Below are 16,286 nucleotides of genomic sequence, written 5' to 3' on the forward strand. Positions count from 1 at the left end.
GATGCACTATGGGTAAAGAGAAATTATTTCATATTTGCAAATTGGTTATAAAATGGAGTACAGAACGGCATCTCATTGAGCTAAAAATAAAAGGAGGCGCCAACCCCGCACTAAGACTGAAGTAGTGCTTCCAAGATTTGATCCCCAGAGTGAGTGTTTTTTGTTTACACCCAGAGCATCCTTGACAGCGCTCTGATAGTATTTTCATACACGACAGTTTTGCAGAAATCGAAAAGCGGGGTCACTTCCTCATGAAAGAAGTATTCATTGTTGGACGGATAATAATACAGTACAAAGTCCGGAATCCAGACGTCCATTATCCGGAATGATCTATAATCCGAACCTCAAAGCCACAAACTTTTTTTTGTATGCTTTACACGCATACGCGTAATGCGTTTACGCATGCGCGTTTAATGTATAAGCTAGGCTAAAATTATCTTTACTGATTCTAAGGCATTTTAGTTAATGTAAATATCTAAGTAAGCCGCACGGGTGTCCAGATTCTGCTCTCAACTGTCAACTGTTTAACGAATGAATATCGTCAGCAACGCCCTCTACCGACGATATGGAGAAAATACTCATTTTAACGCATGCGAGCTGCAGAAGTAAGCTGTTACAATGTTTGAATTCACGCCCTAAACTTAAAACTATTTTATGTAAATTCCATTTTCTGTTTATCGTTTTTCTGTATGCTAATGTTAGGTGTTAATAAAATGTTATTTAAAATTAACTCCCTATTGATTTTTAAGGATTAATACACATCTTGGTTATTTTTCGAAACTTGCAGCAACGATTTCGATTATGAATATGTTTCATAAAATTCTAAGCTATTGGACTACAAAAATATAGACTTTAGCAAAAATGTTATGCGTAACGAATGAAAAATACCTTAAGGTAAAATTTCAAAATATCGAAAAAATATAGCACACTTAAATCTCAATTTCCTTATAACTAAGTGGTATAATGATGACGATGAGGTTAATGTTTAAATGTAAAATGGATAGTTGTTGTTTCTTATTATAACCATAAAACTATTAAACTGGGTAAAATCGCTAAGGTGTTGAATGCTCTTCCAGAATATATTTAATAGAAAATCTGAATTTGATAACAAATATATCCAAAAACGTGTTCTAAGTCAAAAGTTTGGAACTGGATGGCTAAATGTAAATATAAAATTATGGATGGTGAAATATTTGTAATTAAGTACATAGGTCATGTAAAGTTCTTTAAATAGAGTAAGGCGTGCAAGGGCTGCATGCATAAAGGGAGAGATGCCCTCGAGGAGGCATTTCGAAGGAAAACTGACCTTTCAGTGTGTATTAAAAATAATGCATGTAATGTTCATTCAATTTATATTTATACATAAAAAGTTCTGATATATGCTAAATTAGTGTAAATTATTTTACTCCAAAAACATAGTGAATACACAGAAATTAAAGATTTGCACACGTCGAAAATGAAAAATATTAAATACCGTATTTACGCGAATCTAATGCGCATCGTTTTTGGCCAAATGTAGTACTCAAAATTGGGGTGCGCATTAGATTCGAGTGCAAAGTTCGCCGATGACGTCAACCAAATTTAAATCGTAACAATGGATTACTGTATTTCTCGACTACATTTATGGTTGACACATTATTGCATAGAGGATACAAACTGCAGAGTACGTAGTCACGAAATGGAGAGCAAGCAGAGAAGAATGTCATATGACGCTACTTTCAAACGTAAAGTAATTCTTTATCCTGAAAGAAATGGCAATAGAAAGGCTGGGAGAGAGTTAAACGTAGCTGAGAGCAATGTTCGCTTGTGGCTGGCGGCAACAGAAATTGGCACTGTTTGCAACTAAAACTAGTAGAAAGAAATTCACTGGCCCTCGCAAAGGAAGACACCCTAAAATTGAAGAAAAAGTTTTGGAATTTGTACGTGAAAGGAGGAAGAATGGACAACCTGTGACTAGTAACACTATAAGAAATAAAGCAAAAGAGGAGGCTGAAGTTCTTGGAATACCGAAACCAGAGTTTAAAGCTAGCCGTGGATGGGTGGATCGGTTGATGAAGCGGATGGGCTTATCTCTAAGACGCCGTACAACAATATGCCAAAAGCTTCCTGCAGATTTTGAGGGAAAACTACTAACATTTTAGCGGTATGTCATCACACTTCGGAAGGAAAAGAATTTTTCAATGGGGCAAATTGGCAATGCTGACGAGACGCCAATTTGGTTTGATATGCCTCCTAACTACACCATTACGTAGAAGGGGACTAAGGAAGTTATCATCAAAATAGTGAATAAAGACGTTTACTATTAATCACTGATTGTAGAAACTGTGAGCTAGATAGAAATGTTACGATTTATTTCATGTTCATACTTTACGATATGTACCGTATATACGGTAGTGGTAATTAACAATGATTGTTTCACATAACAATAGCCCACTAATAGGTTAATTCTATGTTCTGCTACTTTATGTATAAATCCATTGTTGTATAAAATATGGTATCTAAATTTAAATAAAATTATCATACCATTGATTGATAGTTTATATACAAATCCATTGTTGTATAAAATAAGATTCAATAAATTCCTCATACCATTGATGCGCATTACATTCGCCGACAAAAAATTGTTTTATTATTTAAAGTTTTAAAATGGGGATGCGCATTAGATTCGATGGCGCATTAGATTCGCATAAATACGGTATATATGGGTATATATATTCTCGTAAATATATATTCGTATATTAAATATATATTCGTATATTAAATATATATTCTCGTAAAACGCATGTATTTGCCTTTAACAAAATATGTAAATATTTATTAAATTTTTTATAAATATATTTGGAAATGAAGGATTTATTCATTCATAAATACCTGTAAATGTTACTGTAAAGAAATATAGTTATTAAATATATCTAAATTTATAATGATTATAAATATTATCTAAATATATAATAATCTTAACATTTAATTGTAAATATAAATTGAAATTCTGTTAACAAATATGTTTATAAAACTATTTAAACAAGAATTGTTCGTACTGGAAAGCAATCTGTTAAAAGGTGTTGTAAAGCAAAGTCTACGAGATGCGTATTTAAGGAAATAGTAAAGAAGAATTTTTAGAATATGTATTGTTGAAATAAAGGATAAAAATAAAATTTGATAAGTATTAAAAGAATTATTTCCTTACATTTTATAATAACTCAGTTACAAGTTTTAAATAGTACTTAAATTCTCTTTCAGAAATATTCATAGAAAGTTAAGTGCATGGTAATCAGCAACAATATTTAACGTATTTCACTATTAAAATAAAAGGTTCTCTATTATAAAATGAACTGAACTGAGCTTTATTTAAAAAGTGATTTTTTTATTTAAAAGATACCTCAGAAGCTAAAAAATCATCTCATATTTGAGAAGGTATTGTAAGGATCTTAAGTTTTACTAACGTTTATTTTATTTTAAATCTTTACTATCACTTCTTATTTTCTACTTCCCGCCAGAATTAAAAGCGTTAACTTATTTATGCAAAATTTGTCTGGCGAACGCCAAGTACTTAAGTTGTGGCTTTTTGCAAGCGAGAGAGAGGAAGGAGTTAGTCGAAGCAGGCCGCTTACCTTAGAAGTTTTACTCAGTTGCTAGTTGCCTTCCAGGCCAGAGGTTTAATCCTCGTGATAATTTTAAACGTATTGTAGTGTTAACAGTTATCTGTACTACATACGGCTTCCTGTTAATATCCGGCCAATCTTACACGTAGGCCCTTGTTGATTATTCCAAATTTAAGTTAGAGTTTAGTTATATTTTTATATTCTTACGTTCAGACCACAAGTAGTTGGTCTCTGTATTCCGAAGTACGGAAATTATTGTAAAGAGTGAAAAATAAAGGGTTTTGTATACCCTTCCTGTGTATCTTGTCTACTTCCCACAGTTATTGAACATAGCTTTAGTAAGCTCCCTGTTCCGAGTCAGGTCTGTGCATGTTCCCAAAGAAAGTAAGACGGAACATTGAACCTGATAGTATTTGAGGAAGAAGCTTTGTAAACAGGAAGGAAATAATGCATTATTTTAATATTAATAATACAATAAACTTTGATCTTAATTTATGAAACCGTTAACCGAATAAAATCGAATTACCTTAAAATTCCTTTCTAATGTAATTAATGAAAACTTGTGAAAATACTTCATTCAAATACTGTTCTGGGAAAATTGTAGCATTCTGTTCTGGAGCAAATTGTTCTGAGAAAATTGTTGCATTTAATTCCGTTCAGAATGAAATGTTGTTTAAATATGTATTCTTTTCACATACTTAGGACTCTGAAATATTGTAGAAAAGGAAAATATATACATTTATAAGTATATTTACGACATAATTACAAAATGTTTACCTCCGATCATGTCAAAAACCCATTGATTCCCTTAATGGTAAGTCACTGAATGTTTTGGTCTCCACGAGGGGTGTGTCACTGCTTCAAAGCAGTGCAAGGCCCTTTCCTCTTACTTCCCTACCTCTATAGTCAGATAAACCTCCTTCCCCCGAATGACCTTTTTTTCTCAAGACATACATCCCTCTTCGCTTTCCTTTCTAAGCTCCCGAGTCAGAACTCTCATTTTCCTTACTAATGCATTATTAGAATACTCGTTAGAATTCAATTTTTAAAATGTTAATTCAAAAATTCAGAAAAAATATTTGAAACTCTTAAAATTAAACTTTTAATTTTTTGGCAGACTTTAGAAAATGGGCATCGCTTTTTATTTTTTTCGGCAAATTTTGAGCAACTTGAAAGAAAGTTAAAACACATAAATAATTCATCTTTTATGAATTATATCGAACACCTATTTCGTTCATTTCTCCATTTAGTCAATATGAAACTAAAAATTCTTTCACAGCATGCTGATACAGCAATAATTGAAAACACATACGAAACTATTTTGTAAATATCCATACATTTATAATTAGCACTTTTTAAAATCATACGCCATTTTCCACAAAATGTTTTGTTTCCAGTTGCCTTTTATTTTCCACTCGTAAGTTTTTTTTTTTTTTTTTTTTAAATTAAAGGTACTTTATTAAAAAGGTCATCCATATTCAAATCCAGCTTTTTTTCTAGTTCCAAGTCTTCAATAACTTCGTCAAGTTACTTGTATGTTCGAAATGAATTACTTAACAGATTTAGGATTGGCAGTCTGCCAAATGTAGAATTTTCATCAAAAACTGCTGAAGAAAGAAAGAATTTAATCTTCGATAATCTTTGAGATTCTGCATTATGTAATATTTTAACATTTTTAAGGTCAAAAAATCTCTCATTATATCCAGATGTAAGATTTTTTCTTTTTTTTTTTTTAATTTGGTCAAGAGATTGAAAATATCTACATCATTTTTTTTTCTTTTTTTTCTTTTTACTTCTTCAAGGGCTAAACTGAATATTGGCATTAAATATCGCGAGATCAATAAATATATTTGAATAATCGGTGTGGTTTCTATAGGATTATCATCAATTAGAAGCAGTTGGAATAATTGTTTAGAACAATCAGTTGGTCTGTGTAAAAAATGAAAATTTAAGGAATTTTAATTTTGAAATAAAGTGCATTGGCATTTTTTCCGAACTCAAAAAAAGAGCAAGGACAGGGAAACTGATTAAAAGATTGTCCTTTCCAAAAAAGGTCGCCTGCCATCTCAGCACTGAAAGAACATTTAAATTTAAAGAGTACCAAATATTTATGTAGTGAATCTGATGAATATTGCTTGCTCCCTGTTCTCACAAACGTTATAATCCATGTATCCCTTCCTCAATAACAAAATCGTTAATTCTGCGCTCGCAAGCATAAACAGCCCCCAAATCGAAGTCTGTCCCCTTTCAAAACGCTCTCAAAGCAATATTTCACTCCGAAAAATAACAAGTTCTCATTCTTTCTGCTGAGTATGGCATCATTCCTCGCGGCTTGTTTACCGCGATCTGACAGGAATTCCATGCGAAGGCGCCAAGGCTGCAAACGATGGTTTACAACAAATACTACGCGACCAAATTTTTGCACAGTGCGAAGCATAAACAGGAGGGCGCCATTGTAAAAGACTATTTACGGCGCTGTTATTCTAAACTTGCAGTTTTTGGTGGGCAGGCACAATGCGGTTAACCACGGAATACAGACACAATGGCAGAAAGAAACAAAGAAAAATTAAACTTCATTCTTAGTTACTATACACCACCAGGACCGGATTTAGAATTGGCGAGATCCTAAGCTATTTGAGATATGGGGCGCTTTATGACGGTTATGAGTCAATATTTTTTATATGGGATATGCAGCAATTTTTTGGAGGGCCCAAGAAAGTGGAGGCCCTAAGCTATAGCTTGTTCAGCTTATACATAAATCCGGCACTGTAATACCGCGTCCGCAAAAGTCATTACGCGGCCTTTATTTTCGCAACCGTTCACCATAGAGTCTACGATTCTCAAACTTTTTTTCGTCACAGTTCCCATTGAACAACTAAATGTAGAGACTAACAATAAGATAAATTTAAAAGAATTTTACTTGATTAATTGATTGATGTATCTACAACACATTTCATAAAAAGGACATATGATAATAAAATCGCATTGCAAAGTAAGCAAAATGTTTATTTAATGAGATAAATTACGTTTTATACAAAAATTTGAGATTCTTTTTTTTTTTTTTTTTTTTTTTTTTTTACAAGCTCATTTATATGTGGGTGTAAAAATGATAATGCTACTCTCATTACGTGATCCGAAGTCAAAAGACTGGATCTTTTTACTTCCTTGTACGAAGTAAAGGAAACCGCAAAAAAATTCAGTTTTCAGACTTCGTCGTAAATATTTATTTTGACGTTTCTGAATCCATTCTGACTATTTTTTGGAATGAGGTCTGTAAGTACGGACAGAATAAAAGCCTCTTTTCCCAAAACGGATTATAAAATGGAAATTTTTGAGACGCACGTATGTATTTCGCATAACACGTACGTATGTATTTCGCATAACCCAAAAACGATCAAAAGTAGATCGTTGAAATTTTGTTTATGCGACTGCCATAACATTTCGTTGCACACACACACACACACACACATATATATATATATGGGCGATAGTTATAACAGATTTGAGCAGTTTTTTTCGCTCCGTAGTTTAAAGGATATATAAGAGAGACTTGTAGACAGATGTCACAGAATTGAACATAATTTTTATTGCTGGACAACGAACTAATTATGAAAATACATTCTTTGTCACACATCAACATGGGTGCAATATGCACCCCGCAGTTTTATATAGTTTATCACAATTTAGATAATGGCGTATTTAGCAGCAAGACAAAGCAAAGAGAGCGGCGAACAAAGGAACGGCCAGTAAGAAGAGTCGAAGCAAAAAAACGCGAGACTGCGTAGCAAAGCCTTTTATACGAGATTACATTCGGATCACAACCAGATTAATATCCGGATGCTAGGTTGAGATTTCATGGCATTCTAGGAATAATTTCGTAGCAGAGAATAAATGACGAATCTTTTATCAGAATTACAGGGCATAAAGATTATATTACGTTGCTATTTTTTTTTTTTTTTTTTTTTTTTTTTAAGAAGGAAGAGGGGATTTAAAAGAGGAGTTATAGGGCTGTTCTTAAATTATTAATTTATTATTTATATCTTACACATCCCCTTCAAGAAGAAAAGGCGTGGCGAGAAATGTCTAGAAGAAAGCATTACAGGAACAAGGAAAATACAATTTTGATAGGGGGGTAAGTCAAATTTTGATTGAAATATTTTTTTTTAAATTACAAAATCTTGTAGATATCATTTTTTACAATAAATGCAAATTGAAAATTTTATTGAAATTTTGAAAGTCTACAAGTTCATTTTTCTGTGAAAATGCTGCAAAAGAATGTCTTAATTTTTTTAAAAAAATAACTATAAAAGTTCACAGTTCTCGAAAATCTTTGCTTGAATACCATAATCATAATCTTAATATTTTTCAGTCCTGGTCTTGAAAGAAAGATCTTTCGGAAAAATTCTTGTTCTTAATATCAAACCAAAATTTTCTTTTACATGTTCATAAAATTTGTATTAAACTTAATTATTTAAAACTTATAAAACAATCCACATTTTCTTAATCGTAAAGAAATGTAAAATATATATAATAACAGAAAACTAACAGAATGCAATATAATCATAGAACAACTTTGATTAAAATGGGCAGGTCTTTACAAAGCGAATCAGCGTGATGGCTGTGAGATGTTTAAATACAACATAATCTAAAAACCACAGTTCCTAATACAAGGTAACTGGCTTTTAGTATTGTATAATTATCAAAATTTGCCTTTATCACTTATGACCATAAAAATCTTTAAATTAGTTAATTAAATAAAAAAAGATACACAAAAATTAAAATTACACATAGACAATAAAATCAGACATAGGTGTCCCTCATAACCTCAAGAGCAAAACATTTCTGCATAATTCCCCCTCCCCTGAAAACATAAATGTCAAACTAATTTTTTACCAAATTTACAATTTTCCATTTTGCAGTTTCTCATCCAATAAGAATATCAAGATTAAGTAAAAAGAGTATTAAGATTAAGGGTACAACATCGGTGAAATTTCCGGAAACGTTATGAACAGTTTAGATTTTTTGCAAGATATTGTGAATAATTCATAAACAAATTTTCGCATTTTCCTAATTAAAATGCTATTGAAAGTATCTATTTATACGTCAGTCATCAAAATGTTTTACATGACGCAAATAGTCCTGTTTTGACACTTTTAAATATTAAAAAAAATTTAAAAATTACGAAAACTATTTTTTAATACTGTTTAAATCTATTTTTTTTACCCAGTGCAAAAATTAAGAAACCGTTCTTTTTTTATATACTGTGTCATCCATGCAGGGTCCATGCTAATCCTCTCTGTGTCGTTCCAATTTTAGTATATGTACTGCCGAAGCAAGTACTTTCAATCGTAAGAAAACCTTTATATTATTAGGTTATTTGAGGTTATTGTATATCATTAGGTTCATTTGAGGGCAGGAAATAATCACTAATTCGGAATTCGAACAGCGGCCCTTCCGGTTACTAGCCAAACGTGGAAAAGAAAAAAAAAAAAAAAAAAAAAAAAAAAAAAAACCCTTACATTCAATCCCACTTAAGGGCGACTGCGAAGAAAGTCACACAGACATTAAAGCCAAGTGGTGACGAATTATTCGCCCACACACACACATTTTAGTTCAAACATTATTCCAGAGCTTAAAATATTTGGTGCGAGAAACGTTAGAATATCAGTTACGCCCTTGTCAGGATTCGAACTGCGGACCTTCCTCTGCTAATCGGAATAATCGGAAGTGCTTCCATGTACATCACGAAGGAACGCTCTAAGGAAGAAGAAGAATTCCTAGGTCCATCTGGCCTTCTGATTTTTTATTCTAAAAAATAAAACACAAGAAGTCCGACATACGTACAATGACGAAAATTGACCAACAGATTTAATTTCAAAATATGGGATATTTGATGTTATTTCGAACTTACGTTGCAGGGCCAGTTAACAATTAGATTTTCTCCCCCTTAAATATATATATATATATATATATATATATTGGTGTGTGTGTGTGTTTATGTGTGCGCGTGATTTGATAGTCCTATAGTGTGTAACATTTTTTAATTTATAAAAATTTAGTTACAAATGGCATGATGACTTGCTTAATATAGTAGTTAGCGATGCTGGCTGCCGTATCATTGGTTTCGAATTCGAATCTCGGAGATTTGGTGAGTGCACAGTGTCTTTGCGGCATGGGGTCACTTAACCGCGAACCGAAATTCTCTCGAGCTGTTTGATGGTAGGAAAACGAGGTGTGCCTTTGAACCCGTCCCCAGGGGGATTCTCCTACCAAACCGGGGCGGAACCGGGCAGTGTGGAACTGTTACCTACGAGATGCTATAATATAGAAAACGAAACTTTGCAGAGTCATTGAAAAAGGAGACATGAAAAATGAGCTATGCCCTCGTCTTTGATCGAACCTCTCGAATACGCGCCGACTGTGCTACTGTTACACCACTGTAAATGTTTGATTATTGAAACGTTACAATCATCAGTAATTTGCGATCCTAGTGTTTATCCAGAAACTGAATAAACAGATCCAATCTTTGAACTAATTATGAAGATGGCAAATATAGCAATTATAAAATATACATTCTAATTGGATCGGATTATTTTGGGGAAATAATCTCTAGTAACGTTTAAGTTCGTCGATGATGTTAACAGATACACTGATGGGATGATCAATTCAAAGTACAGTAACACATTCTCTTTAAACATCAGAGCAAAATCCACTAAAGATTTAAGTGCTTTTCTTATGATCAAGTTTGATGACGATTAGTTTTAACACCGACTCAGTTAACTGCTCACCATCAAAATGCAAAATGCATCAAAACCCTTTTTGGAAGTTAAATTCATATACGCATCTATGATGACTCCTTAAAAATGTCCACTTCTGATGAAACTCTTCGACATCAAGCTTAACCAAATCAAACTTCCAATCAAGTTTAAACTTTAAGGAAGGCCGTTATGAAGTACAACTTCATTGGACACATAATTATGATAATTTAGGAAATAATTACGATAATGCATGTTGGGTTTCACTTAAATGTAATGCTAAACAGTACAAGCCCCTAATATACGTAAAACGAATTATTGCTATGTCATGTAACTACACAGACTTTGCAGAGTCATTGAAACAGGAGACATGAAAAATGAGCTATGCCCTCGACTGGGATCGAACTTGGACCTCTCGAATACGCGCTGAGTGTGCTACTGTTACACCATGAAGGCATGCTGCAAGGAAGGAAAAAATACCTTATAACTTGGAAAAGTTTAAACAAATCACTCTATTTAAGAAGATACTAGAACATAAGTGAACGTCCTTGTGTTAACAGAATCAACCACAACATCAGGCTGTGCAACTAAAGTAACAGTCAAATTCAAATTTAAAACGTAGACTAGTAGTCAAAGTTTACACAACTAAATTTTAAACTAGGCTCGCTCAAAAATTCTAACCAGTGTAAGTAATTCAAATATCATCAGCAAAGACGAATAATTACAAACTTAGCAGAGCTGGCAGGAATTAAGTAAAGTGCCTGCGAGAGGCAGAAACATGTTCTGTCTTACAATCCAAAAAACCTCAGCTTAAATACTCTCTAACCCCATTTACATTTCTGGTGAGAAGATAGAAAGGAAAAGTTGTAGTAAAGGCTGAAATTACAAAATAACGGGTTAATCTATATAATAATCATATATGCTAAGAAATGAATTCTTTCGTCAATTCGGAGATTTTAAAAGGATCCACCTTTGCATGTTGACTACACATTTGTGATACAAGAATGCCATAAGCTGTGAATCGTAGATTCAGTAACTAAACAAAATGACACAGGGCAGAATCCAATATATTATTTACCGCATCATCCTGGAATCTTCGCTTCTTCGCCAAACGAACTGTAACAGGTGTCTCATGCCACCGACAGACGCAGTCCTGCACTCCTCTCCACAATAAAATTCGTTAACTTGCTGTGACGTTACCGAGAGAAAAGTGAGAAAGCATAAATCTTAGTTATGTGATAGGAAGATAAAAGAATTTTCTTGGAATAATCTCACAGTCTTTTGTTGTCTGGGATATCATGACAGCTAAACTTCAGAGGATGAACTTGAAATCAATGCAAGCATACGCAAAACCTGCTCCTAATGAATACGAAAGAAAACGTCACAATATTCAACTCACAACTATGCTAAAGAAAACAAGGAAGCTCATCGAAATTCTTATTCAGGAGGAACGACAAACAACAACAAAATGGCGGAACAATTTCACGATAAAAACGTCTTCACAAGTATCATAACGAAGCCAGACAGGAATGGAAAAAAAAAAAAAAAAAAAAAAAATCAACACTCTTTGCAGCAGAACAACAAACAAATGGAGATATTAGTTTCCAACAACAGCAAAAATCTCGTAAAACTGTCCTCGCAATAATGGATGGAGAAGTACAGAACGAAGCCAGACTAAGGAACCGCGCACAGCAGGACAGACAAACACATGAAGAATGCACAAGGTAAAAACCGACCAGAAAAGTGTTTTTTCAACTAAAAATCAGAATGAAAACCTTGAAAAAGTCATTGCAGAACTAAATGGTGTCCCAATAAATGTGTTAATATGCCCAGACGAAATCGTTATTCCAAGAAAGGGGGAAATATTTTTACATACTTACGACAGGTAGATGTTCCGATGATTTGACCTGCTAATACTGGCATTTTATCACTGTCAATTCATTTCACAGCTTCGATGCAACTTAATCGACATGGAAAGCCACACAAAGCGGCAGCAAGTTTGATTGTGAAAATAAATGGCAAGAATGTCGAGTGTTATGTTAGAAAGCTTTGTGCTATCTTTGGACATGAATGTGCACATAATAAAACAACATTTGCAGAAGGATAAAAAAAAATTGAGAACATGGGTTTGACATCAGACTCATGTTTTCTCGATCTAGCCGGTCTGTTAATAGCTGATTTTACGTGACAGTGTTCTTCCAAGTCCCAAAAATAACGAACTTAGGGAAAAAAAAAATAAATAAAAAATAAATAAATAATAAAAATAAATAAATAAATAAATAAATAAATAAAAAATGAATAAATAAAAATAAAATAAATAAAATAAAACGAAAATTGAATGCATCATTAGCCATCTCCGTAGGCAGATAAGTGAAAATTCGTTTACGAATTTCAACAAGAGAGTGGAATACTCCAGTGCAAGTCGTACAGGTCACATGCAAAAATTTAGTTTTCAATCTTAAACTTTGCGCGTTTTTAAAGATGTTAAAATATTTTCTACTTTCTGAAAATAAAGTATTTTATTGGACAAATTCGACACCTTTGTTGAGAACCCTGCATGACAATTCAGCTCAAAAAGATACTGGGCAATACCAACACCGTCTCGAGGAATAAGGCCTGAGATAACAACGTCTCGTAATTATCTAAAAAGTGTTGGCTCAGGCCTTGTAACTACCTAGATGATGTTGGCTCAGGACTTGTAACTATCTAGATGGTGTTGGCAGTACTGCCTTATCCTTGTCAAATACCGGAATCACTTTTCGAACGCAGAGGTAAAATTGTAATGATAAGCAGATTGTTCAATGAGGAGAAAAGTCGGAAATTTCCGATCTGCACAACGACGGCATTTGAAAGAATTCCAAACTGACTCAAATTCACCTTAGATGCATGATTTAGATACATCGGTTCCTGAACGATTTGTTCTAAAATGCACGATTCAGGTTACTGATTCGGATGATAATATTTACTAAGATATTCTAAATTTTATGCGCTTTGGCTCATTACATTGTAGAGACATTAAGTACTTTTTGGTGGTACAGGTCAGTTCGACGCCACCGCTTCGACGCCAACGGTTCGACGCCAGCGTTTCGACGCGTGGTCAATTCGACACGAGGTCGTTTCGACGCGGGGTCAGTTCGACGCCATACATTTTTTGCTTTTGTTTGACGCCATACTTTTCGTATTTTTATTTATTTTTAGAATAAGTTTGCATCATAATTCAAATAAATTTGGTTTCATCATCATTTGATGTTTCACACTCCACATTATGGGAATTCATAGATGTTCTCAAGCGTGTTCAAAAATCGATTGATCAATGTTATGAACAATTTGTACGTGGAGATGAACCACTGCACAAGCGGAATAGGTATCTGCGAGCTGATATGAGAATTAAAGTAATAGTTGAAGATTTTGAAAATCGAGAAATAATGGAATACCTGAAAGGTGTGGCGCATAATTTTGCAATGGATTAGTATAATAACAGTCCTGTGATGTAATCTTATTTATGTGTAATCTTATTTATCTGCAATCTTATTTATCTATAATTATATTTGTCTGCAATATAATATAACTACTTTGTAACCATATGTTTATTTACCATTTGTGTATTTTGCCTTTTTGATGCTGTTTTGTGAAATAAATAAAAAAAAACGCTCCGTCATGTCCCGAGGCCTTGACGTTGGCGAGGTGGCTTCTCACTAATCTGGGACACAAACAAAAATCTAGAACACTTTCACACATATACACACATAATATTTATTTCAAATATGCATACAAACAATCGCTAATTCAATAAATAAAAATCGGTCATATTACTTATTTATATTACTTCATATTTATTCTAAAAATAAATAAAAATACGAAAAAAATGTGGCGTCGAACTGCCCCTGCGTCGAATTGCCCTGGCGTCGAAACGTTGGCGTCGAAAATAATTATTAATGTACATACTATTGTGTGGATAAACTTAATAAAGCACCATATATTAACATAAAGCAAAATTAAACACCAATATTGACTGATTCAACAGTGGTTGAATCTTCATAAAAGGATTTACTAACGTGCACAATTGATAAAGACAATTCAGGTGGAGGAAAAAATTGTTTTTTGAGAAAAATCATACTGAAAATCATTAAGGATAAGGAAAATGGAATTTGCAGAATTTAAATTTCATTAACTCAATAAATGTTACTTATTGTTAGAAAACATTTTCCTCGGTAAAGGTTAAAAACCGGGACGTTTCGTAGTTACGGAAATGCTTTCCTTTCCTTCCTTCCTCAATGGCCCGACAGCCCAGGGTGAGCCCTGGCCTTCTCAAGAAGCATTTTTGAAGCCAATCCTCTCACCGCTAGCGTTTTCCAGTTTTTGCTTTTTAAACCAGTAGGTCATTTTGTAGACAGTCTAACCATCTTAGATATGAAAATATTTTCGATAAGAGCAAAAATAGGGAAGCAGTGCAGTATAAAAGTCTCAAAATGGCAAACCCCGATGCAATTTTATGCGACCCTCGAATGCATTTCAGTTATGTATTTGTTGCCAAAGACTTAAATATTTTAATTATTTTCCGTGCTTACATTATTTTCGTTACTATTAAAAACGAGGGTGAATAACGCACCAGAAAATCGTTATATGAAGTTAATTAATTTACAGTGTGATATACACTGAAGAGCCAAAACATTATGACCACCTACACAATAACACGTTGTGCGCCTGAAAAACAGCTGCAACTCACCTTGGGATGGATGCCACAAGTTTTTGGTAGATGACTGAAGACAGGTTGTACCAAATGTCTACGAAGCGGTCACGCAAAGTCCAGATATTGCGACATGTTGGTGTGAGCTTCTGAGCTCCCGTTCCATGACATCCCAAATGTGCTCTATCGGATTATAATCCGTGAGTGAGGTGGCCAGGATATTAACTAGAATCCATCCTTATGTTTCTTTAACCACTCCAACACAATTCGAGCTTTGTGACATGGAGAGTTGTCCTACTGGAAGATTCCATTTCCAGCTGGGAAGACTTACGCCATGTAAGGATGCAAATGATCCGCAGTTATGTTCAGATAGTCCGCAGCTTTCATGGTTTCTTCTACCACAACTAAGGGTCCCACAGTCGCCCATGAGATAGTTCTCGAAAGCAAAATACCGCCACCACCAGCCTGTGTATGACCTGCTGTACAAGAGGGAAACAATTGCTTGCCTGCCTGGAAGACGGCGTACTCTGACACGACCATCAACGTAATGAATGAGAAATTGTGATTCATCCAGTCAGGCAACTGTCTTCCTCTTATCCATGGCCCAGTCTCGATGTTCCTGGGTCCATTGTACGCGTAGTTGACAATGACACTTGATTAACAGAGGCACATGAGTGGGATGTCTGTTGCGCAGTCCCATATCCAACAGTGTCCACTGAACTGTGTGTTCCAAAACACTTACACTTGGACCTGCATTGTATTGGGCTGTCCACTGAAGTGTGTGTTCCAAAACACTTACACTTGGACCTGCATTGTATTGGGCTGTCCACTGAAGTGTGTGTTCCAAAACACTTACACTTGGACCTGCATTGTATTGGGCTGTCAGCTAAGCCACTGTCTGGCGCCGATTTTGCTATACGAAGCGGGACAGTCTCCGACGTCTTTTTTCTTTGATGACGTGCGGACATCCAACACCTTGGTGTATACCGTTTTTATAACTTTCATTTAGTTCACTTATGGTATGGTGTTTGTCGGTACGGTCGGATGCTGCCATCGAGTTTTAATCTATTTCCTATCGAATTCAAATTTTCTGCACACAGCGTTTGTGGATAACAATGCAATGTGCCAAAAAGATTTTTTTCCCTTTTTTTTTTTTCTTTTCTTTTTAGTTCGATTTTCATTTTTGTAATTTAATTTTTAAACAATTTTTCAGAACTTTACAGCTTGCACCATCGAATAAAG

General features: G+C 34.1%; 1 protein-coding gene and 1 non-coding gene across 2 annotated transcripts in view; both read right to left on the bottom strand.

Annotated features, from left to right (window-relative positions):
- LOC118201007 (glycerophosphodiester phosphodiesterase 1) overlaps nt 1-16,286 on the bottom strand; it is a 162,317-nt gene that overhangs the window by 76,667 nt on the left and 69,364 nt on the right. The window lies entirely within an intron of this gene.
- LOC118201009 (U6 spliceosomal RNA) lies at nt 8,833-8,942 on the bottom strand. The gene has a single exon (XR_004760179.1). It is a non-coding gene; the product is annotated as a U6 spliceosomal RNA (small nuclear RNA).

This window comes from Stegodyphus dumicola, chromosome 9, assembly GCF_044657685.1.
Source record: "Stegodyphus dumicola isolate Sdum_Otavi_A_Nest chromosome 9, ASM4465768v1".
Lineage (NCBI taxonomy): Eukaryota > Metazoa > Arthropoda > Arachnida > Araneae > Eresidae > Stegodyphus > Stegodyphus dumicola.